This window comes from Xenopus laevis, chromosome 5L (genome assembly GCF_017654675.1).
Source record: "Xenopus laevis strain J_2021 chromosome 5L, Xenopus_laevis_v10.1, whole genome shotgun sequence".
Classification (NCBI taxonomy): Eukaryota; Metazoa; Chordata; class Amphibia; order Anura; family Pipidae; genus Xenopus; species Xenopus laevis.
The window spans coordinates 50,603,580-50,628,749 of NC_054379.1; the positions used below are offsets into that span (position 1 = coordinate 50,603,580).

Sequence of the window (25,170 nt, forward strand, 5' to 3'; positions counted from 1 at the left end):
AACAGTATGGGATTCCTATAACTGAATACATTGTAGATACAAACTAGTATAAAAATGTATGTTTTCAGATGGATGTTTACGCCAATGTCATTATTTATCTATATTCTGCTCATCATATTGTTCCCTCCAGTGTTACTTGAGAATGTCCTGTTACTTGTCATGAATGGCCCGGGGGTATTTTAGTCGATAAAATGAGACTTGGAAAGACAGTAAAATTATTAAGCCTGATACTCTGTCACCCTTAGAAAGATGTCAAAGAATGTGTTGACATCACTTGAGGAAATACACCCGCCGTATAGCAGTAATGTCACTGACTCCAAAATGACTGATTTCTCTCATAAGGCAAGCACTTAATGTATTGCTGTGAAAGTTTAAAAGAATTCTCTAATAGTAGGGTTACATTTTTTTCATATGCTACAGGTATAAGATCTATTATCTGGAATGCTTGGGATCTGGGTTTTTTGCAGATGAGGGATCTACAATTTGGATTACCATACCTTAAAGGAACACGAACATCAAAAAAGTGAAAGTGTTTTATAGTGAAAATATCATGTAGTGTTGCCCTGCTTTGGTAAAACTGATCTGTGTGCTTCAGAAACACTACTATAGTTCATATAAACCAGCTTCTGTGTAGCAATGGTGGAAATTGAAAAAGGCTATATGGTACAGGTTAAATTGTGGATAACAGATAACACCATTATGATCCACAGAGCTTATCTGCTATTTGTTGATGTAACCTGAGCCTTTTCTCCTTTGAATGGCTGCCCCCATTGCTACACAGCAGCTTATTTATATAAACAATAGTAGTGTTTCTGAAGCAAACACAGCAGTTTCTACCAGTGCAGGGCAACACTGCATTATATTTTATTACTTAAAAACACTTTCATTTTTTGATGTTACTGTTCCTTTAAGTCTGCTAAAAAAATATTTAAACATTAAGGGGCCCATTTACTTAGCTCGAGTGAAGGAATAGAAGAAAAAAACTTCGAATTTCTTTTTTTTTGTGGCTACTTCGACCATCGAATGGGCTACTTCGACCTATGGGGAAGGTCCCCATAGGCTTAGCTATCTTTTTTTGGACGAACAAAAATCGTTTGATCGATGGATTAAAATCCTTCGAATCGAACGATTCGAAGGATTTAATTGTTCGATCGAAGCGCTAAATCCTTCGACTTCAATATTCGAACTTGAAGGATTTAACTTCAACAGTCGAATATCGAGGGTTAATTAACCCTCGACATTCGACCTTAAGTAAATTTGCCCCTCAATAAACCAAATAGAATTTTTTGCCAACAATATGGATTCGGGCAGCTTAAATACCCTCAATTACAAGGTACAGTTTAAAGGACCAGTAATATCAAAAAATTTAATTGTTTTAAAGTACTAAAAATATAATGCAGTGTTGTCCTACACTAGTAAAACTGCTGTGTTTGCTTCAGAAACACTACTATTGTTTATATAAATAAGCTTCTGTGTAGCAGTGAGGGTAGCCATTCAAAGGAGAAAAGGCTCAAGTTACACAGCAGATAGCAGATAAGCTCTGTAGAACATAAGGTTATCTGTTATCCATTACTTATCCTGTGCCATTTAGCCTTTTTGCAATTTCTGCCATTGCTATTCAGCAGCTTGTTTATATGAACTATAGTAGTGTTTCTGAAGCAAACACAGCAGTTTTACCAGTGCAGGGCAACACTACATGATATTTTCATTACTTTAAAACACTTTCATTTTTTGGTGTTACTGGTCCTTTAATCATTACAGATGAAAAGGAAATTATTTTTCAAAATTTTAACTATTTTCTTAAAATTAGGAGATATAATTCGAGCTTTCTAGATAACGAGTTTCAGGATATTATTTACAAATGGTTCACAAATAACAAAGGAGAAGTACACTCTGTAAAAAATGACTTCAATAAAAGATGTCAATAGATATATTGTATAAAAGAGGTTTTCAGTTATTTTTGGAAATAGGTACAATATTGTAAAATGCCATGTACTATCTTACATTTGTGATTTGCTTATCCGTGTTTCCACCTCTTTATCGCCTACTTCAACCATCCATTTATTACCACTGTAATACTAAATCTATAAATGGATGAAGCAGAGCCAGAAATTAACATGGGAATGCATTTGCAAATGAATGCTGTTCCACTGACTGCTGAGATTGGAGCAATTCCAGTAGAATATATCTACATGGCAGTTTGAGGCGGGCCTTGAATGTTTGCTTTTATTATCAATTTAATATGTAAAAAAGTCTGCTTCTTTGCATGTTGCACTGTAGTAGGCACAGTTGATATCACCATATCCCTTGTACTCTCTTTCTAATGACCATGGCCATATGCTGGAAACCCCTCTCCTCATATCATTGTTCAGCACCAGCTTTGTTTAGGGAGTAAGGTTAATAGCCGAGAAGATGTCATGCCATTGACACCTTTACCCAAAATGCCAATATGTTGTCTTAAATAAAGAGATGTTTAAAAAAAACAATAAACCCCTTTTTCAAACTGAACACAAACCCCCCTTATTCACTATTTGTGGTATGTATAATTCTATTGATTTAATTCCACAATTAGGTTACTTAAATCTCAAATAAATGACCCCACCACATTCACAAACTGGGACTACAGAAGCTGTATAACTTTATTGAATCTATGACCTGCAAACAAAATTTTTGCCACCTAGCAACAGCGCCCACCCGTGTCTCACCCTTAAATTGCAACATTTAAGTCCTTCCGGAATTCCTAGTAGTTGTGATTATTTAGTGGATTTTTCTTCCTTTCCCTCTTGCCGTAAAACAAAATCTAGGGTAGAAGTTGGATTATAAATCCAAAATCAAAGAGGACAAGAAAGGATGTTACTTTCATCACTCTGGATGTGCCTAATGTGTCTTTATCCAAATTGATTGTGTTAATTTTATAGTGAATGTTACAATACAGGTAGCTAGATGTTAAAATGATTTAGTTCTAGAAACTATAGCTTTATTGCTGATACTTCCACCTTGAGATGATGTATCTATTTCTCAACGACATTTATAGTTACAACTTTCATTCTTAGCTTATTAGACAACTAATTATTAAACTGCATCTTGTCACTTAATATTGCTTATTATATCTGCTTTTATCAAAGAGCATTACCTTATCCTTAGGATCGTCATCCGCAGACTACAGGTAAAAAACCTAACTTCCCCGTTCAGCTAATCCCCTTCCTGTGATGTCACACTGCTCCTCACTGTCCAATCAGCACTGAGCAGACCTGTGCTTGCTCCCACATTTTAGAGGCACAAGCACTTCAAAAGGGAATGCTAAAACGTGGATGTAGTGGTAAAATAAATTTTTCCAGCGTATCTTCGGGAGGCTGCTGCTTAACCCATCAGCTGTTGCTAGGTGGCAATCTTATCCCTTGAACAAATGTTGTTTGCAGGTCATAGATTCCTGCAAACCCTTACCCCTTCCCCCCCCCACCTCTGCTCTGGATTTCAAGGGAAAGTATTCACGCCGGGGAAGAAGTTTTTTTTTTAAAAACATTTTAGTTACCATATAGGCATCCGGGGGCCACCCCTTTAAAGCTACCTCCCTAGGCACAGGCCCTTGAGCGCTTATAAGGTAAATACACCCCTGAGTGTTTGGCATGGTTAACAAATAAGCAGCCTTCCCTAATTTGGCAGAGCCAAACCAGGTTGATCTGATTGTTTGGCCAATAATTGGATTGCAAAAAGAGGGCCCGTAGAGGCATGTCGAAAGAGGGACTTATCAATGTGTCTGACAGATTTTTGGTGCCTTTTTCTGTCTATTTTAGCATGTTAATCCTGTTCCTACAGAGAAATACTGGAAAGCCTTGCTTGGTGTGTTCAGCCTTTACCTTTCACCTGGGCTCAGTGCTCAAAGTGTATTGCAGGGACAAAGCTTCACTTTATCTAAAGAGAAACCCTGGTCCTCTCAGCTGCTGATGCACATCCACGACAGAGATGAGGAAATAGACAAAGAAACAAGGACAAGTTTCAGCAGTTCTGAAGAGATGCTCCAGGTGGAGACATTGCTTTGTGATGATCTGCTGGAAGACTTGAAACGGCTGCAAAAGAAGAAAATGATTGCACTTTTACACAGACAAGCAAAGTCCAATGATAGAGGCATTTGTAAATTGTCAGCCTACTGATGATATTACTAATATATTCATGTATCTATGAATGTATAGGGACCCTGTTTCACCACATGTCATCTCAGAATTGAATGCTCTGCTTTATAGGTCGGAATCTACCTGCTGGAAGCTTGCTTGTCAAAACCTGAATTCTTGAGGAAATGGAAGGATGAAAAAAGCTTGCATTCTTATGCAAAGACTGATGGAAAAACTTTACAGTGTTCCTATTCCAGGTGAGAAGAATCCAGAAATAACAAAAATAGCAGGCAGTGGCAGGTTGTTATGGGGCCAAAGTAATTGCCTTTACCTAAAAATTGCATTGGGCTGGTGTGGTCTGATGCTGCAGGTTTTATGCATACCCTGCATGAGATAAATTATTTCCATATTGCTAAATAATTGGTTTGGGCAGATTATTGCACACCACAGATGTGTAGTCTAACATTCTCATGTCATTATCCAGTTATTGACTTTAGATAAGCCTAAGAAAGAAAAGAAAGTATACACCTAGGGAAAGAATGAGATACAAAAAAAGAAAGGGGGGGGGTTGTGGTAGGTTATTTTGAAGTGATAGTACCATCATGGCTCCTATTATTGAAAGAAGAGTTTTAGGGGCAGATTTAACATGGGTCGAATAATAAATTAGAATTCGAATTTTAAAGTTTCAAAATTCACACATTTGAATTTTAAACCCCTTTCAAATGTAAATTTGAATGTGAGATCACCATGGAAACAGTCTTAATTCGAATATTCACCATCTAATACCTGCCAAGTTCATGTACAAGTCAATGGCAGAGGTCCGTTGAGCTATTTTGAGATTTTAATAGCCTTTCTGACATTCGAGTTTCTTCTCGGGAGAAAAACTCGATTTGTACGAATGGAATCCAAATCGAATACAATTTGAATTTTCAGGTCAGAACCATTCAATTGAATATTTTTTCATTTTTAATAATTGTGAGTATATTCTAATTTAAAAAATTCACATGCATTGGAAATTCGACCTTTGATAAATGGGCAACTTTTTGCATCAAGATGTTCAACATCCAGCCTTAATTCCAGTGCTCAGGCCTTGCCAAAATGAAGCAGTGAACGGGATGTTACAGAAAGAAAACTTCATGGAATTGCTTTCAACTGGTAAATAGAAATAGTCCATTTGCATTTCATATTACATCTGCCTCTTATATTTTTGTTATTCCTAATCATTTATCTTTGTCAAAGCTTTTTTTTAAACGGTTGTTCACCTTTGAGTCAACTTTTAAAATGCTGTAGTTCAGAGAGTGATATTCTGAGACAATGTGCAGTTGTTTTTCATTTTTTATTTAAAAAAGGAGAAGAGAAAGGCAAATTATTAAAAAAATAATGAAAACCAATTGAAAAGTTGCTGATAACTTGTCATTCTATAACATACTATAAGTTAACTTTAAGGTGAACCACCTCTTGTAGAGAAGTCATTAAATAATGTAGGGGAGCATTTTTTTCCTTTGTATGAATTTATATAAAAACGGCATTTTAACCTAAATGCGAATATATTTTCTCATTTATATTTTTCCAATTATCAAAGTGCACGTTTACTAATATTTTCAATTTTGTTTCTTGTGCATACTGATATTTTTAGTTCAATGCGTTTTCCACCTGTGGTTTGCAAACCATTTATGGCTATGGCTAAACTTTCTGTACTTAATTGCCTTCTATTATCATGTCATGTTTGTATTTATTTTTTTGTGTTGGGAAAAAAATAATTTTTCCCCAATTACTTGGAAAAACATAGAAATATACGTAAATCTGCCAATCGCGTATTTAGGTCAAAGGAGCTGAAGTTACCTTATTAGATTTACTTGGCTTTATTGAGAATTGCATTTTTAACTTTCTAAATATATAACTGGTCATTGTAACATCTACTTGAATACAGGTATGGAATTTATCATCCAAAAATCACCAGAATATGTGAATGTCTTTTCCTATAAAACTACTTTAAACAAGCAATTTTTATGGTTTTTTTGTCTGTAACAATTAAGTAGTATTTGATGATAGCCAAGTTAGCATAAAAATGATGGCAAAAAATCCTAAGTTTTTTTTTAACTTTAAGGGCTAGTCCACACGGGGAGATAGCGACGCGTTTGCGGTCGCGGCGACAAAGCGCCGCGACAGTCGCCGCGACCGGCGCAGGCGACAGTTTTGTATGGGCGCTTTGTCGCCGCGACCGCAAACGCGTCGCTATCTCCCCGTGTGGAATAGCCCTTACATGTTTTTAGTAGACTTAAAGGGGTTTTTCACCTTTACACATAACTTTAAAGGGGTTGTTCACCTTTACACATAACTTTAAAGGGGTTGTTCACCTTTGAGCTTTTAATATAACTTTTAATATAACTTAATACAACTTATATAACTTTAATACAATACAATATAATAACTTTATAATAACTTTAATTTAATACAATATAACTTAATACAACTTATATAACTTTAATACAACTTTTAATATAACGTAGAGAGTGATATTCTGAGACAATTTGCAGTTTTAATTTTTTATGATTTGTGATTATTGAGTTATTTCGTTTTTTTATTCAGCAGCTCTTCAATTTGCACCTTAAGCAATCTGGTAACTAGGGTCCAAATTACCCTAGCAACCATGCATTGATTGAATAAGAGACTGGAATATGAATACAAGAGGGCTTGAATAGTATCATGAAAAAAAGTAACTATAACAATACATTTGTAGCCTTACAGAGCATTTGTTTTTTAGAAGGGAGTCAGCGATGCCCATTTGAATGCTGTAAAGAGTCAGAAGAAAAAAGCAAATAACTATAAATAATGAAATCCAATTGAAAAGTTGCTAAGAATTGGCTGTTCTATAACATAATAAAAGTTACCTTAAAGGTGAACCACCCCTTAAAGTATGATGTAGAGAGTTATATTCTGAGACAATTTGCAATTTTTTTTTTTTATTATTATTTTGGGGGTTTGAGTTATTTAGCTTTTTATTGAGTAGCTCTCCAGTTTGCAATTTCAGCAACTTGGTTGTTAGGGTCCAAGTTACCCTAGCAAAAATGCATTGATATGATTACGAAACTAGAATATGCATTGGTAGAGGGCATGAATAGAAAGTTGAGTAATAAAAAGTAGCAATAACAGTAAATTTGTAGCCTTACAGAGCAGTCATTTTTTGATGGGGTCAGCGACTACCATTTGAAAGCTGGCAAATAATTCAATAACTATAAAAAAATAAATCATGAAGACCAAATGAAAAGTTGCTTAGAATTATCCATTCTATAGCATACTAAAAGTTAACTTAAAGGTGAAGCACCTCTTTAAGGTATGGTGATCCAAATTGCATAAAGTCCTTTATCCCAAAAAACCCAAGTCCCTAGTAATCTGCATAATAGACTCCATACTCAGGGACGTTACTGCCATGAGGCAAGGTGAGCACCATGCCTCAGACGGCAGCTCCCATAAGTTACCAGGGGCGGCAAAATTTCCGGTTTAATAACCGGAAATTCGGCTTTTCCAGCACAGAGAGCACAAATTTGTTCTCTGCGCTAGAGGAAACCTGTAAGCACCCCATTTTAGACATGTCTTGCAATGAACATGTTGAAATGATTTGATTGTTATGAAATAAGCATCATTTGGCACCTAAGCATCAACAGAAAATCTTTGTTCTGTTTAACTGTTGGCTTTGCATATGAATATGAAGCTCAACAAAGTTTGTTTAATACAATACAAAGACTATTAGATCCACATTAGATTGCATGACAACACAGGACCCATTGCAGTCTGTATTTCCTAGTCACCCATGGCATTACATTCACCACTGGGAATTCCCTGGTGAATGCTGCCATGGAAGGTGACAGGAAACAGAAATTACTCTAATATTCTAATTTTACAAATTTAATTTTTTTGTCAGGCTGCAGAAATGGCCTTGCGTCTTATTGGGATCAACAGACGGTGTGTAAGTGGCATTCCAGTACAGTGTGGTCTTGAAGGTATGAATTTATTGGAATTAATAATATTCATTGTATGGTTTTGTAATAGGCTATGTTAGGGTACAGATGTCCTGTTCAACTTCTGTGGGATCGAGGGATGGAATTTTTCTGGCCTACATAGTGGAAGGATGATAATGGAAGCCAGTATTGACCACTCCCAGTTGTACACCACACCCACTTTAAACCACACCCATGTTATCTCAAGCACTTTTAAGACCAGGTCCACATTCATGGTGGTACATAACCCATTACTGATATATGCATGCTTACCACATGCAGCTTAGGGCAGACAGAGTATGGCTCACAGAGTCAGTGTAGGGCAGGCAGACAATGGCACATACAAGCCGCATAGGGCAGTATGGCACACACAGGCAGTGTAGAACAGGCAGAGTATGGCACACACAGGCAGTGTAGAACAGGCAGAGTATGACACACACAGGCAGTGTAGAACAGGCAGAGTATGGCACACACAGGCAGCATAGGGCAGGCAGAGTATGGCACTCACAGTGTAAATCAGACCAGGCAGTGTAAGGCAGGCACAGATAAAGTAGGTAACTGATAAGGGCTATAATGCAGAGGTTGAATCTGAGGTTTGAGCAAGGCAGGGCCAGTATTAGCCTGCTTTACACATGCAGCATAATGCAGATAGAGTATGGCACACAATGGCAGTGTAGGGCAGGCAGACTATGGCACCTACATGCCACGTAGGGCAGGTAGAATATGGCACACACAGGCAGTGTAGGGCAGGCAGACAATGGCACATACAGGCCGCATAGGGCAGTATGGCACACACAGGCAGTATAGAACAGGCAGAGTATGGCACACACAGGCAGTGTAGAGCAGGCAGAGTATGGCACACACAGTGTAAATCAGGCCAGGCAGTGTAAGGCAGGCACAGATAAAGTAGGTAACTGATAAGGGCTATAATGCAGAGGCTAAATCTGAAGTTTGAGCAATGCATGGCCAGTAATGGCCTGCTTTACACATGCAGTATAATGCAGATAGAGTATGGCACACAATGGCAGTATAGGGCAGGCAGACTATGGCACATACAGGCCACGTAGGGCAGGTAGAGTATGGCACACACAGGCAGTGTAAGGCAAGAAGAGTATGATACACACACAGGCAGCATAGGGCAAGCAGAGTATGGCACACACTGGCAGTGTAAGGCAGGAAGAGTAATGCACACACAGGCAGTGTAAGGCAGGCAGAGTATGGCACACACATGCAGCATAGGGCAAGCAGAATATGGCACCCACAGTGTAAAGCAGACAAGGCAGTGTAAGGCAGGCACAGATAGAATAGGGCAGGCAGAGTAGGTCAGGCACAGGCCTATCAGAGACCTATCAGAACCATGCAAGTAACTGATAAGGGCCACAATGCAGAGGCTTAAGGCCCCCATACACGGGCCGATAAAAGCTGCCGACCGTCCGATAGATATCTAGCTGAAAGTCGGCCAGATCTCAATCTGGCAGGTTAAAAAATCCCGTCAGATTTTGCATGTATGCGGTCTTTGGCGATCTGACCGCTCATTTTGAATGCATTCTGATCCGATCATTGGGCCCTAGGGCGCACGATTGGATCAGCCCGGTACCGCCCACTTCAATGTGGGCAGCACCAGTTGGACAACATAGTCACTCAGAGATTTTTATCTACTTTGAATAAACTTGATGTTTGCTTATTTATTAAAAAATCTAAATATAAAAAATTTCATTGAGTAAAATCATGAAAAATAACTTGAATACTGTACTTCAAATCTGTACTCTGTTTAAAATTTTCAATGGGTCAAAAATTCTACAAACTTGCATTGATGAAACACTTTGCCATTGACAGCTCCAATTGATTTTACATGAACTCGCAAGCTTTTAGATGCCAAAGTTTTACATTCAAATTTTTTACGCTTAATTTTTTGCACTTTTTGAAAGCATAATTTGAACTTATTTTAGTGCAATAATTTGAACCACAGCAAAAGTTTGAATTTTTACGTCAACAAACCACCTCCTTAGTGTGATGTAGCTAGCTAGACTGATCAGAACTGGTTGTCCCCTTATACTTGGTCAATTCAAAGTATGTTGCACTAACCAGAGTCTCCCAGACATTTATCAATAAGAAAGATCACAGAGAATCCTAAGTGTACTTTGGTAGTTTTGGTACTTTAGTATTTATGCATAAATGTGTTAAATTGTGTGTTTTTGATCTGTAGTTATCTAGATAATATTGAGATCCGAAATAACTTCCTATATTATTACTCTATATAATGGCGCACTTGGTGTATGTCTGTTTTTTGTTTTTCTTTAGATTTATTTGGATTAGTTTTATTTCTTGGAGTAGATCCATGTAGATCCATATCAAAACCCTATTGCAGGAAGGATCTCTTTCCATTATTTATATTTATAGCCAACATAATGTGGAGGTCTGCAAAAAAGGATGTGCTTGACCAGGTATAAGGTACTTATATTTTTGTTTGAGTTCGCTGTGAGAATGATCGTTATATTGATAATTATCTTGATAATACCACCCTTGTGCTCTGCATCTTGTGCTAATTTTAAATCCGACACAAGTGACAGAGCCGAGCAACACCCCAGATGCAAGTGTTGGGTAAATGAGCTTAAAGGTGCATTTAGTGCTTTAGAACTTAAACCTTGGGCTTTTGTGTTTGAAAATCTCTATCTTAGAATAATACTGTAGATCATTTTGTTTAAAGCACAATGATGATGGAGGAGCTGCTGACATTATTACAGAAAAAATGTCGCAAAGAATGTGAAGAGGCTCATCGCCAACTTGTTTGTGCTCTTAATGGCCTCGCTGGAATTCACATTATTAAAGGTATGAACAGGGGAATGTAAGAAGTTGTAATGAAAAAATACTTGAAATTCAAAAATGTATTCCTTTGTTCACAGACATTTTTCTTGGTGCACAAAATGCAAATTTTGATTCTAATTTCTTTCTTCTTTTTCCCATTTACAATTCTTATTACTGTACATCTCCCCCAATGTATATGAGGGAGTGCCCAACATTCTAATTATACAAAATGTACTGCTAAGCCAGTGGGATGTGTGCATATGAAACTTTTTGTTGCTCCCTTTATTATCTATTTTCTGTGGAAATTATGGGCAGAGTTAATAAAAAGCTGATTTATTTTACCATTAGTATTCCGACTTTCTTCGGGTGCACACTTCCCATTTATGAAAAGTTGATTTCAAGTTCAATGATTTTTTCCATGTGTATCCGCTTGCAACAAATTATTTTTGTAGTGCATGTTTTTGCACTATTTAACAGCTGTTACGATTGTGTACAAAATAATAGCTAACTAGAAGTGGGTAAAAAGTCAGACTGTATTTTACCATTGTCATTAAATATAAATATATTTTTAATTAAAAACTTAGAAAATTTATAGAAAATAAAATGCATAATTTAAAGGGAGAAATTTAGATTCATTGATTAATTTTAGTGTTTCTCTAAAAAATGTTTGTTTTAATAATTTTTAAATAACTCTTTTGCTGTTTTTAATGTTTACACAGTTTGCACAGATAGCAGTTTCTGAATTCAGATTTTTTATTAGCTTAACTTGTGTGCAGCCAAAATTAGACAAACACATGCCCTTTTCTTCTCCAATGTCTATACACTATAAACTTTATCTTAAATAAAAAAAAATGCTTCGACTATTCGACCATTCGATAATCGAAGTACTGTCTCTTTAAAAAAGTTCGACTTCGCCACTTCGCCACCTTAAACCTGCCGAATTGCTATATTAGCCTATGGGGACCTCCTACAACCTATAGCCAGTATTTGGCTAAGTTTTGAGAAGTCGAAGGATTTTTTTGTAAAATCGTACATTTTATTTGCTTATGAGCTAACAATACACATAGATATTCAGATTTTCTTTACTCTATTATATACAAAAAGACTAGTTTCTAGACAAGTGTATCATATGGTTTAATAAAATTGTAACTGCAAGTATATTTATTCCATAATTCTAGACTAAACAACTTAAAGAGCATTATATGAGTAAATCAAATGCAGAAGTGTCTGAAGGTCACCAAGCACTTCAACCTGTTTTGCAGTCAATACATGAGCTGCAAAGAAAGGTAAAGTAAATGTTACTAAATTTACAATGATTTGACAAGCCCTCTAACTGGATTTGTTAGCATTTTAATAATTTTAGGCAAATAGTTTTTTCATAAACATGGATTAGTTATTTGTAAGTAGCCTTAAAGAGATACTAACACCAGAAATTGAAATTTTTTTACATCTACCATAAAGTTTACTTTGCATGCTTCATATAATTTTGCCATAAAGTATTTGAACAAAAGTTTTTACATTACCTATCTGACTCCCTGTGATTGCTTATGAGGGGGCTGCCATATTTGTGCAGCAGGAGTCCGTTAGCATTAGAAACTTTAACTGACAGGCATATTTTAAAAAGTAGTTTTTTAGTGTCAGTATCACTTTAAGTCAGTGATCCCCAACAAGCAGATTGTTCAGTATGTTGGAATACAATGTATTTGGTATCTAGGGGCGTAACAGTACACAAACTGCAAACTGTATAGACATGACAATCTGTATGACAGTTTCAGATCTGCATTAAAAGGGTGTAGATATCACTGGAGTGGTGTTGGGTAGGGAGGGTCATTTAAGAAAGAAAAACAGCCTGACCTATACCTTATTGATATTAACACAGCTGCTTTCATTGATAGGAATATGAGTACTTCACATTTTCATTATATGCAGCACATGCGTTTGAGATATTTTTATGGACATTATTGCATACTCTATATTTAATCCTAATGGACAAAATGCTTCCTTGTACAATAATCCTTTGAGTCTCCTTGATATTTGGACTCAACCATCTCCACAATTTAAAACTTAAGTTGATTAACCCTATGACCACACTCTGTAAAATGACCTGCTACTGCTTGTTGCTTTTTGCCTGTATTAATTGCTGACTTGTGCTCTCTAATATGTTCACAATCTGTTATAATTGTTTGTCCCACAGGCTTCTGTTCAATTACAACAATCAACAACTCTCTTTAACAAGAAAACAATTAATAAATAATACATAATGAAGGGGGTCATTTCCTTTTTTTAAATTCCAGCAGCTATTGTAAGAAGCAAGCAATGGTGTATGTGGTCCCTCCCCTTGCTCATTCCTGTGGGCACCTATGGATAGAAGAAATGTAAATGTCATAATTTATTCTTGCATTTAGATTTGTGGATATCAGGTTGTGAGAAAACCTAGGAAAATATAAATTAAAATCAGTATTTTATTTTAAAAGTGATCACTGTTTTTTATTAAAACAGATAGTAAAGTAAGTTACACACAGGCTAAATTTTACATTCCCAACAGACATTGACTCAAGTTTTCTCAAAAATTTATTATAGAAATGTAATTCTGTAATAACCATTAACAGTACCATGTGTCCTGCCAGTTACTGTAAGGATGGCTGTGTAGAACATTTCCTTCTTAGTATTAAATTATAGAATATGCAAATCAAGAAGCAAAAAGCAGAATACCTGCTAATTAGTGTTTATTGTGCATCCACAATTAGTAGTATTCAAGTTTTTTAATTTTTTTGCAATAGGTCTTACCCATAGTTGATATTTGAAACATTGTATTTTAAATAAAACATAGATACTATTTGTCAATTTGCTTACATTTTACAATAGGTCTTACCCATAGTCGGTATTTGCAACATTGTATTCGAATGAAAGTAGAAGTCAATATCTGTGAAAGAAGAGATACATATATGAACGATCTGATTACAAAAAAGGGGATAAGCTCCAAAAATCGTTTAAATCTGAAGGAGCCAATGTGTTCATTCGCTTTATCCAATATGCCTCCGGTTGTCCAAGGGACTTTTTTGCATCACCTCCTCTTTTTGCCAAGACTATTTTTTCTAGTAGCAGCCATCTAAACTGGCTTATGTGGCCATAATTATAAAAATGTCTAGAAACAGATGTATCAGTGGCTGCAATAGCCTTATAGTTCCTTATGTTGTTTCTATGTTCTTTAATCCACTCCTTTACTGATCTTATAGTTTGTCCTATGTAAGCCATTAATATATCCTTCTTAGTATTAATATAGTTTATAAGATATCTAATTTCTATACTGTAATTGCAAAAAGTGATGGGCGAATAAATGCGCCTGGCAAAAATTCGAGGCTAATTCTCACATTTCTCCGCCGGTGAATACATTTTCTCCCGGCGTCAATTTCCGACTTCCACAATTTTTTCATGAAAACGTTCGAATTGCACGATTTTTCTTTTTTTTCGCGAACTTTCTGATTTCCCGAATTTAATTTTCGGCGAAGTGAAACGGGAGAAATTTGCCCATCACTAACTGCAAACATTTGAGGGCAAAAGGAATCATGCACTGACTGATGCATGGCTTAATTGCAATATTGCTAACAGTTCTTTTAATATAAAGATGTCCAACTTGAAGCCCTCAAAATCTAATTGCATAAGACGTTCTGTCGTTTTTACATTTTACATACTGTGCTGTTGCACTAATATTTTAACATTAATTTTATAATGTAGTGAATGGGTTACTACTCGCTGTTTCAGCCTATGTAGGCTTGCTGGTCTGGAAATGAAGAAATCCACTGAGCTCAATCTGTCTGTAAGGAGTTTGTCAGTTCTCCCTCTATCTGTTGGAATAGATACAGAGAAGTCAGGCTGCGATTTGGTGGGGTCCCTTGGTGCAGCAGCAGCAATTAGCCATGCCCTACCTTCTCACTTACTGTACACCATTATATACACACAAAAGCAGACACACTAATTTCTTTTACAAACACCGAAACAGTCACACATAGAAAAACACACAAAGTTGTTTGTAGGCGCTTCCTCCAACATTTATGGTGTATTTTAATGAGAACACAGAGGAAAAGATGGGCATTTTTGCTTTCATTAAGTTTCTCACGTTGATTTTAATTGTAAAATAGGAAATGGCAACGTACTGCAACTAAGGTTTTGTAGTTTAGTGATTAAACTGAGGTTTTGTATTTTTTAGAGGGGTTGTTCACCTTTGAGTTACATTTTAGTATGATATAGAAAGTGATATTCAGAGACAATCTGCAATTGGTATTATTTTTTTTATAATTTGTTGTGTTTGAGTTATTTGACTTTTTAATGAGCAGCTCTCCAGTTTGGGATTTCAGAAATCTTGTTAGTAGGGTCCAAATTACCCTAGCAACAGGAACTGATTTAAATAAGAGATTGTAATTTCAATAGGAGAGGGCCTGAATAGAAAGACGAGTAGCAATAATAATCTAAATATTTTTAGATGGGGTCAGTGACCTGCGTTTGAATGTTGGAAATAGTCAGAAAAAGAAGGTAACTGATTAAAACACCATAATGAAGACCAATTGAAAAGTTTATTAACATTAGCCTTCCTATAACAAACTAAAAGTTAACATAAAGGTGAAACACCCTTTAATGATACCCCATTAAATTCTTGCCAAGCATCTGCTTTGAACAGTGTAATTGTTTTTTTAAAGGTGTACGAAACATCAAATTACTGGGAGGGTGTGTACCAAGTTATTAGGTACCCCTAGTGATTCTAGCTATTTATTTCTACCCCAGGCCTGTTTTCATACTTTTCCTGTGAGATCTACACCACCATTATTATCAGGAGTCCAAGTCATGAACAATAGAGAAATTAGCAAACAAGTTCTGTACTACACAGGTTTTTGTCTAGGTCGTCACTGGGGATAACTGAGACACTGAAACAATATATTGATGTAGCACTCACAGGAAAGAAGAAAGGATTAGGCTAAACTGTTAAAAGAGAGAATTACTGGGGGGGGGATGATTCTACCTTTAGTTGTTTTTTTTTGTAGTTTGTACAACATGTTCTTTGATATAGTCAGGTTTTAAACAATGTTGAATGTTTAATGAACTCACCAGCATCTATAAGCACCAGACAAACAAACTCTCCATGGCAGACAATAAGATACAAAAATATGTTTATTTGTATTATTTAAAAGCTTTAAATGAAGTTTTGACTTACAGCTGCCTTCAAAAAGCTTCAGAAAGCTTTGCCCTACTACATTAATATCATCCCACTTGTTTTCCCTCACCTACAGGAAGATTGGGATACTGTATGCCAGTAACTCCCCTTTACAGTTCTTATCCCAGTGGGAATTCCAGGTTTTAGATTTCACACAGGCAACATTATTTCTGATGCATTTGCTTGCATACGTTGCAACATAAAATTCATTACATAAGGTAAAACTTTTACCGCTCAAGATCTAGTAGTTGGATAGCATATTTAAAGGTGATGGCTCCCCAATACTAAAGAAAAAAACAATTTAATGTAGTATTTTAGAATGCCACCGCTGTTTAAATATGTTAATATGTTTACTATAGCTAAAAATCTGTCTCTAACTCTAATTAAAATATCTTGATGCTTTTGGTTAATGTATCTATCCTATAAAATTATGTCAAAAGCTGTAATGCAGATATAAACAGACACAGATTCTTGATATCGTAATTCAAGTATGGCTCAGGTTTATTATGAAAGCATGCAAAAGATTTTCAAGATTGGATGCATAATATATTCATAAATAGTTGTGACCACGCCATTTACAACTGGGCAGCGTTCTCATCATGTGTGCATATCATCTGTGCTTGACAGGCCTCTAGGCAACAGTGTCTCTCTTTACATGCTAGAAATACTTAAGTTTGTATGTCATTAAAAGCCATTTTAACATGTAACTGTATCAAAATTGTATTTCAAGTTCAGGGATTACAGGGGTCTCAAGGATATAGTTACCACGCAGATGGAAGAGTTGAAGAAATGCCAAAAGCTTGTCAAATATGCTGTAAAGAATCTGGAAGGTCCTCCATCCCAAGAGATTAAGGCTTCCACCATCTGCCATCTTCGACCAGCTAGTCTTCCTCTTAATAAGTATGTTGTACCAATATCTAACTCAAAAACGCTGATTGAAAAATTGCTTATAACAGTTCCAATTATAAACTGTTAGGAGTTAAGGAAAAGTGAACTTCACCTTTCATAAACCATGCTCTGATATTATAAATGCTGATGAAATGCTGATTCAATTTGTAGCATTATACAGGTATGGGACCTGTTATCCAGAATGCTCGGGACCTGGGGTTTTCCGGATAACAGATCTTTCTATAATTTGGATCTTCATACTTTTAGTCTACTAGAAAATTATGTAAACATTAAATAAACCTAATAGACTGGTTTTGCTTCCAATAAGGATTAATTATATCTTAGTTTGGATCAAGTACAAGATACTGTTTAATTATTACAGAGAAAAATGAAATACTTTTTTTTAAATTATGGATCATTTGGATAAAATGGTGTCTATGGGAGATGGCCTTTCTGTAATTTGGAGCTTTCTGGATAATTGGTTTCTGGATAAGAGATCACATAGCTGTACCATAATTGTGCTGGGATGTTTTGGGACCAGTAGTTCGCTATGGCATATAACTTTATGTAAACAACATTGAAGAGAACACAAACAATTTCTTCTCAGCCATTTGGTGACATGTGCATTTGAAAGACAGCTGCATCGTTTCCAATGGGTCCTCAATTAAAGGGTAAGTTTATTCAGGCTGCCATAGTTAAAAGCAGGACACCACAAACCAACTTAGAAGTGTAAGTATAAAAGTGAAGAGAACTAGTTTCTTTTCTTTTACAGGCCTGTATTTTTCTTTGGAAAATTGTCGATTAGCTCTCCATGTAGGTTTTTGTTTCACATTATGTTTATGCAGAAGCTTGTGTTCTATTGGTAAGAAGCATGAAAAATGCATGGAGCTTGGAGTAGCAAAGTTTTTGTATCATGGAGTATTGCCTGTAGGTGCTGGGAAGTGGGTTTAGCTGAGGCTTTTGTAATGTATTATGTTTTATTTTGCAGCTGTGTTTTCTGCAAAGCTGATGAATTATTCAAAGAGTATGAGTCAAAGCTGGTCGCCCACACGTAAGTACACTATTCGAACAGAGGGATGTTCCTTTGTAGAACAGACTGGCAAAGGCTTTCGTGTTGGCGTCGTTAAACAAATAAGTGGTGATTTAGGCCCACTCACTACACTGCCTTCTTGCTCTTATTTTGCAGAAACGCTACTGATAGAGAAGCCTAAGAATAAGGAAATTAACAGAATTCCCCTAGTGAGTACCTATGGGAGACACAGCAACAAAGTAGAAAAAATAGTGAAAAAATTCTGGCCAATCTTACAGAATGATAAAACTATAAACAAAACGGTTACTAATATGCCACTATTTTGTTATAAACGAGGCCATACAGTGAGAGACATACTATGCCCAGCAGAACCGAGACAGAACAGAATGCAAAAAATATTCAAGGGCAAACCAATAGTAGGAACATACCCTTGTTTAAATTGTGTGTGCTGTTCCTCCATTATAAAAGGAGACAGGGTTATCCATCCAACAAAGGGTAACAATATCCAACTAAATAGTTATGCCACTTGTGTATCAGAGTACGTGGTATATATGCTAAAATGCCCCTGCGGCATGGTATACGTAGGACAGACCATGCGAAAAGTAAAAGAAAGGATAAAAGAACATAAGGGGGACATCCGCAACTTTAAAACAGGCACAACCACCGATACTCCAGTTTCACGCAATTTTAATTTACACAATCATCACGTGTCCCAACTAAAATGGTTGGTGTTAGAAGTAGCTGAACTACCACATAGAGGAGGAGATATTAGAAAAATACTGCTACAGAAAGAGGCAGTTTGGATTAAAAAACTTGACAGTTTGACTCCAAGAGGTATGAATGACCAGTGGAGTGTAGGATGTTTTTTGTAGTTTTTGAATACTGCTGATTCAAATTTTATCATGATTCTGTTCTAATCGGTTGTTATATTCCTTTTCAGTGAGAAAAATGTGGCTGCCCTATAGTTTGATATAGAATAGAAACAAGATACCGTACAGTATCAGAACTTCTGATTGGTAAGATAAATTGGGCAATTTTTAGCCACACTGTTACAGATTTGCAACAATGTTAATAATACAACACGGTAACAAGAAAGAGAAAAATAATTGTAACTCTTATGTAATACAACTCTGTTAAGATGTTCATGTAGTCTGAAAATTGTAGATTTTGCAGCAAACTGGACTCTTTTTTGTAGGCTGAAAAGCAGTACAAGGGGTAAAGTGTAACCTACCATTTTTATGGCTTTATTGACTATTGGATGATTTGAACTTTTTCACTACACTGGACTTTAAGCACTAAAGTTATACTGATTATATTGTATGTTATGAGGCCAGGCTAACAAATCCCCAACTGCAGTGACCTCGAAGAGTTAATGTTTTTGGTAACCTATCACACCAAGGGGGTGGAGTGTGTGTGGATTTAAAAAACCTGTTTGAAATGTGCACTGATTAACACTTGAAAAAGAGCCACTAGCTCGAAACATGTTGTGAATAAAAAAAACCTTGCAGCACAGTTTCTGCGGTTTTATGTTCCTGTTTGTCCACAACCTTAAAGATTTGGCATTTGCATTGCTTCTTATTTGGGACAGAAGCTGTGGCGCAGGAGCTTTATCGTGACACTGGTACAAACTTTTTCTTCTTTCTGCTTATTTTGCAGTTAGTTAGTGAAATGCAGATTGTAGCTCAACAAATGTGGTTTTTAATTTTCTTTTTTTTTAAAAAAAATTTCACATATTATACCCTTTTAAAGTGGACCTGTCACCCAGACATAAAAGCTGTATAATAAAAGCCCTTTTCAAATTAAACATGAAACCCAATTTCTATTTTTAATTAAAGCATTCATAGCTGTTGTAAATTTAAAAATCTCAGCTGTCAATCAAATATTGTCTGCCCCTCCTCTATGCCTTAGGCATAGAGGAGGGGCAGACATTTACTTTCACTTTCCATTCTGCACTTCCTAGATGTCACTGTTCTCCACTTATTCCCTCATTCTCTTAACCATTTAATTGTGAAGCCATGGGGACATCGGGTCCCCCAATCTCATGCACAAACAAGATTCTGAGATGATGCAAGACTTGCCTTAATTACAGTGTCCACAAAATGGCTCCTGCCTGCTTGCTATAATTATGAGCTCCCAGACTAAAGGAAACAAGATTCAAATAATTTATATAGTGTAATTAAAGTTCATTTTGCTTGACTTATATGATAAAATAGGATTTTGAATATTTTTTTTTGGGTGACAGTTCCCCTTTAAGAAAAAAAGAGGAATATGGTTCTTATGTCTTTTATTAATTGGTACAAGACCCCCATGCATAATGTACAAATATTATTCATCTGTGAGGAATAGCAAAATGGGTACACTACATATCTTCACAATGCAAAATATAGACATTCCTTTATCCTTTTTTGTATCTCATATTACAGCAGCTTTATTGAATATTGTAAGAGAAAAAGTGGAATAGGAATAATCTAAGCCTTATTACTGAAAAGGTTGACTTATTAAACAATATAGTGTGAGTACGGTTAAACTTACTGATAACTGGTGTATATTGTACCTTCTTACAATAAATATTAAAGTATGACTGTCATGATACAGGCCTGTAATAGTTAATAAAACAGGCCAAGGTATCATGAGAAATATTTCTGCCAACATCTATATCAGACACATAACAGGCCTCTTTTCACTATGGTCAGAGGGGTCAGAGCTGTAATTCCCTCCTCCATTGTCAAGACCGCCGGGAGCGCGAGGAGTCGCGTCCGCTCCCGGCGGCGAAGAATCCAAGATGGCGGCGCCCAGGCAACCCACGTGGGTTCCGACGCCGGCGTTGTGACGCCAGCACGGTGCGACGGTCGCAGGCGCGCTGACGCTGGCGCAAGGGCGCCAAATTCAAAGTTAAAAGGACGCCTGAGGCGCCAAGATGGCGCCCGAAAATAGGATCCTGTTCCCTAAGTGATTCCTGGGTTCCCTTGCTGTTTCCCCTGCTTTATCTGCCTGATTCCTTGTTGTGACCTCCTGCCTGGACCTGGACTTTGTTTGTATTCCGCCTGCCTTTTGACCTGTGCTTGGACTTTGTTTATTCTCTTGCCTAACCCCTGGATACCACGACCCTGATCCCTCCTGAGGGGCTTCCTCCTAGATCCGGACTACTCCCCAGAGGGGGCTCCCGGCTCCCTGACATCCATGCCCTGGCTGATAAGAGCCATTCCAATGGGAGGGGGAAGCCCAAGGAGTGAGAACTTAAAGTTCCCAGCAAGACCCTCAAAGGTGAAGTAAAGGTTACATATAATGTATACTCCAATATATTTATCCTTACAGAACCCATACCTGTTGTACGAACAGTATAAAAAACTGATGATGGGTTCAAGGCAATTTCATCTTTCCAACGAGTCCAAACATGACTAGGTTTGGTACTCTGTGTATTAGATATGGATATCTGGGCAGGGGCAGGTCACACAGTATTGATGTTTAGTATCTATGGAATCCCTGAGAGAATTAATAACCAATGAATATAATATCATCTCTCTCCTATGTTCCTATAAGGAGTTATGGTCATGATATTCTTGGTCCAGTTCCTACTCACAGAAGGTCTTAAAAAACTCAATCTGTGTCCTGCTAGGCCACGCCCCCTTGCATTCTTGATGACAGGGGGAGTGTGCAGTTACCTGATGCCCTGAAATCACTAATAAATAGTCAGCTCTTCTGACTAAACTTTGGATTTACTTTGGAGGACCAATTGCGATTGGAAGTTATCCCGTTTGTTTCCCCTTGCCTCCGGACCAGGAATTCTATATCTTTGGAGTTAAGTATAGGTTTTCCATGTTTTCCCTTTTTATTTTACTGTTTGTAATTGTATTATTGAATGTATGTCTCATTTTGTAACATCTTTTTGTATTTTGCACTGTTATACCTTTTATAATATTAAAGAGAATTTAATAAGATTGTCTTTGATGCTCTAAACGAACCTAGCCTGAAAGAGTGTAACTGTGAGCCTTAACCCTCTGCATGCTGAAGTACTTGTTGAGTCAGTAGGAACTAACTGACTATAGTGAGTGTTTAATGCATTGGTGTATTGTGAGTTATTACCTGTTAGAGAGAACAGTGGAATAGTCACATTAGGTTTCTATCGCCTGTGAATGATAGATGGTAGCAGCGAATGAGTTTTGTGGGTGTTGGTTGGTGTTTGGGGTGCTTTTGTGTTAGTCTAACCTGTGTGCAAGGTGGGTGAGAGACTGAGTGAATGACCCCTGATAGCCACACCTAAAGTCACGTGCGGTTGGAAGTACCGTGTTCGTGACAATGACATTTTAGCAGCACCCAATGAGTGTACAGGATATTCTTTGCTCATCTGCATTTCTGTATAGGATCATTAGTTGATGTAATAAAGGCATCCTCACTTTGTTGAACATATAGGCTCATTTATTCAGGTGCCAAAAGAGATGCACATCACCATTTTATCCCAGCATGCCATTGCAATTGTGCTTCTGTTATCTGCAAATCTATGCATGGTATTCTGAAGACAAAGATTTGCAGTTGGTAGTAAATCAGCACATGGGCGCAAGTTGTATCAGCTATGAAAAGACTGGCAGTGAGCACCCAAGTGCTTGCTGCCGAAAGAGGCTGAAACTAAAGGCTGAGCATACTCTTCACAGACACAAGGGCACAGCACAGTGTAGTTTTTCTCCTCAAATTTTGGCAGGCTGGGAGGGATTTTTTACCACAATGGAAAACAGGCAATAATTTTCTCACACACACTGCCTTGCAGCTTGAAAGGCCAAACAGCTATACTGTATATTGAGGAGATGATTGAAGATGAAGAAGGCCTTGTGGATGACCGACTTCCTACAACCAGCCGTGGTCTTTGGGATGCTAGTGAGCTAGAAAAATCCCTAAAAGCTGTTTTGTCATTTGCACAGACACACCGCATGGATGCAAGGGTGATAGATGAAGGAGCCATCTTTTTTGGAGCTATTTGATTCTTGGAAAAAGGAATATAAGGTGAGTTGGTATATTTTCAGGAGATCTAAAAGTTTCAAATCACTTTATAAATCATCTTTATAATAAAAACTAGTTTGGGTTTATTGTGGCTGGCAAAATCAGCTAGCATTTCTTTTACCAACAATGTTTTCTAACCAAGCCATTTGGACCTCTTAACTAATATCGAAAAAATGCATTAAATAACCCAACTCAGTATAACTTCAGAGATGTCATCCATCCCCCATACGGGGTATGGGTAGTTGGTGCAAGTAAGGAGGTTGGAGGAAAAAAGACTTAATAAAGATATATAAAGATAAAAAAAAATCCAGCTGCCAGTCTTAATATTTTATTAAAGGTATGTTTATTAATAACCATATTAATAGAAAAACTCTTTTTGTCTGTGCTAACATGTCACTGGTTGTGTCTCCTTAGTTAATCTATGAGTACAGGATGGTTCTGAGAGACCATGTTTCTGCAATTGATGAGTTGGCTACGGCTACAGAGCGACTAAGAGTTCAGCTACCAGATGAACCAAAGCCCAGTCCTCCTGTTCTTCACATCATTGAACTTCATGAGGTAAAATTGATGGCAGGTGATTTCAAAACATTACATTATACACAGTTCATTAGTACTACAGAGTTCTTCAGTTAACAGTACAGATATAGCATCCATTATCCAGGAATCCGTTATTTAGAAAGCTCTAAATTACGGGAAGGCCATCTCCCATAGAGTCCGTTATATTCAGATAATTCAAATTTTTAAAAATAATGTCTTCTTTAATAATAAAACAGTACCTTGTACTTAATCCCATCTAAGATACAGTATAATTAATCCTTATTGGTGGCAGAACAATCCTATTGGGTTTAATTCATGTTTAAATTATTTTTAATAGAGTTAAGATATGAAGATCCAAATTATGGGAAGACCTCGACTCTGGAAAATGCCAGCTCCCGAGCATTTTGGATAACAGGTCTCATACCTGTATAATTTTATTTTTTATTCTAATTTATATTTCCCCTCCATACCTTTTGGGTTTCTTTTTGAGTTATCCTCTCTTATTTCTATTTACATTCAATGACCTTGCTAGCCTTGGATGACTGGGACAATGCTACGTATCATTCCTACACTCTGTAATCAGCAGTAATCTTGAGTTGTGTCTATTCAAAGTTTATACCTCTAAAGGCATGTTTCCTGGGGTTAGTGAAGAACATAATCTTGTGATTATCAACAAATCCTCCTTAGAATATTATTGTTTTTTGCTAGGAAGTTAATAGACCCTAAGTGGAGATTTCTTACCTTTCCTACTCTGGCAAGCTGGAAAAGGCTGCTTAATTATGCTCTCCCCTTGTACAAGTTCACCTAGTAAGCAGAAGCTGCCTGTATAAATGTGACTAAATATTGGGTCGTTGGATAGCTGATCACCATGATTTTAGCCTTTTTTTAATTATATTATTAGACATTGAAAAATAAAGGATTTAAAAATAAGTGGAAAACAGGAAAGCTACATTTTAGCCAAAAGTTTTCATTTTTTTTTTATTTCATAGTGGGCGGTGCGGACTTGTAGCCATTGCTTCTGTAATAAATACGTATCGATTATTGTTGACCAGTACAGCGTTGTGCTATTAAATGCGTAATCTGTAGACAAACAACTTCACACAAAGAGATCTCCTATGTCTTTACCAGTGAGGATGCAAACTAGGAGCAAAATATCCCTGTTGTTAAGGTACTGTAAGTCTCATGTTTTCTGTTAAATCGAAGGAAAGCCAAAAACATAATTTCTCCTTCTGTACATATTCTTTAATAGGATGGTTAGCTTAATTTAACATTAATGGGCAAATCTATTCTGAACAGGAATACATTCTCCCTTCAAACTAAGGGCAATATTTTCATAAAATTTATAGTAAATCATAAGTGTTTGCCTATTAGTTTGGACAGAACTTTTTTGCATAATTTTCACTATATGTTCAGTGACTTTGTAAAGACATTGGGGCTCATTTATTTGCATATGGGCAGGAACCCATAGCAACCAAACAGTGATAAGCTTTTTTCAGTCAGCTGCAGGGTGAATACTGAAAGCAATCATCTGATTGGTTGCTATGGGTTACTGCCCAGGAGCAATTTGCATAGTGTTTATCGATGAGCCCCATTGTCTCAGCTAAT

At 36.7% G+C, this 25,170-nt stretch overlaps 1 pseudogene; it reads left to right on the forward strand.

Annotated features, from left to right (window-relative positions):
* The first annotated feature begins 3,729 nt into the window (after positions 1–3,729).
* On the forward strand, positions 3,730–23,661 carry LOC121393890 (annotated as a pseudogene).
* The last annotated feature ends 1,509 nt before the right edge of the window (positions 23,662–25,170 follow it).